Consider the following 1,288-nt stretch of genomic DNA (forward strand, 5'->3'; position numbering starts at 1 on the left):
CTAAAATTGTTCAGTCTAAAATTTAATAACTAAAATGTTAAATTCCATAATCATTGTTTAGATCTAATATAATTATTATCTTGTGTCTAAGTAATATTCAATGTCTTAAACTTAAAATACCTACAGTATTTTATTCTAATCAAACAAATTAGCTTTGACATCGCTGTTCTTATGTATAAGGAAAAAAAAACAATAATGGCCAATACCAATTTAACATGTACTTAAAAGTTTAAGCTTACTTTAAGATTTTGAAGATAAAAGAATGAATGTTATATAGGTACCCAGGTAACATGATTGCTCAACTACCTATAGGTTTTAGGTTAGGTTAGTTAGTATCGTGTCAAGGTGCGAAGCGCCTTAAATAGGCGCAATAGGAGCTCCGCAAAGCGGAGATCTGTCGACTTCGCTATAGAGTTGTTAACTTCATATGAATATTTGTTTTTCAAACATAAAATTAGTGGTTTCGGAATAACAATTTTATACCCATAACTAGCTTTTGCCCGCGGCTTCGCTCGCGTTAAATTTGGAGTAACATACATTTACTTTCTGCGATCCTTTTTTCGTGTTTTGATTAATTTTTCGGAGGATTATATGGAAATACAAATACAGACAGATTTTCTTTTAGACAAATGGTGCATATTTTGTAATACAAAAATCGACCTACATACGTAATTAATTATGATTCTTACCAACTTTGAACCCCTGTTTCGCTGATTCAGGGTTGGAATTTTAGAAAACGTTAAAGTACATACTACGCGTTTCTTTTGCCCGCGACTTCATACACGACACGATATAGGATTATATCCCGAGAAATTTGAAAGTTCCCGCGGGACATGAATTACTGTTATGATCTATTTTAATATTCTTAATTTTCGATTAGAGACACATTGTAGCTTTCTATTATTGAAATAATTTTGAAAATCTGCCTCAAAATTGAAACTTATTTTTATTCTGCGGAAAGTTTGCAATTTTTTTTAAGTAAGTAGTCTAATGTCAATCAGGGATAGTGTATCTTTCTATTGATAAAAGAATTATTTAAATCAGCTCAATAGTTTCAGAGATGACCACCAACAAACAAAGAAAAAAACAAAGTTGAGATATTTTCCTATTCTTTCTATTTCTCTAATCTTTGCCCTATAGCACCTCTGCATTACTTTAGGTCCATCTATGCTAAATTTCACACCGTAGCATGCTGAACGGTTGTGTTGCTCTGAAGATGAGCTTTGGTTGAGTTCGAAACGCGTCAGTGTAAAGTGGTGGTGGTGATAGATGGATTTGTGTGATTTGT

The sequence above is a fragment of the Choristoneura fumiferana genome, chromosome Z, assembly GCF_025370935.1.
Source record: "Choristoneura fumiferana chromosome Z, NRCan_CFum_1, whole genome shotgun sequence".
NCBI classification, from domain to species: Eukaryota; Metazoa; Arthropoda; class Insecta; order Lepidoptera; family Tortricidae; genus Choristoneura; species Choristoneura fumiferana.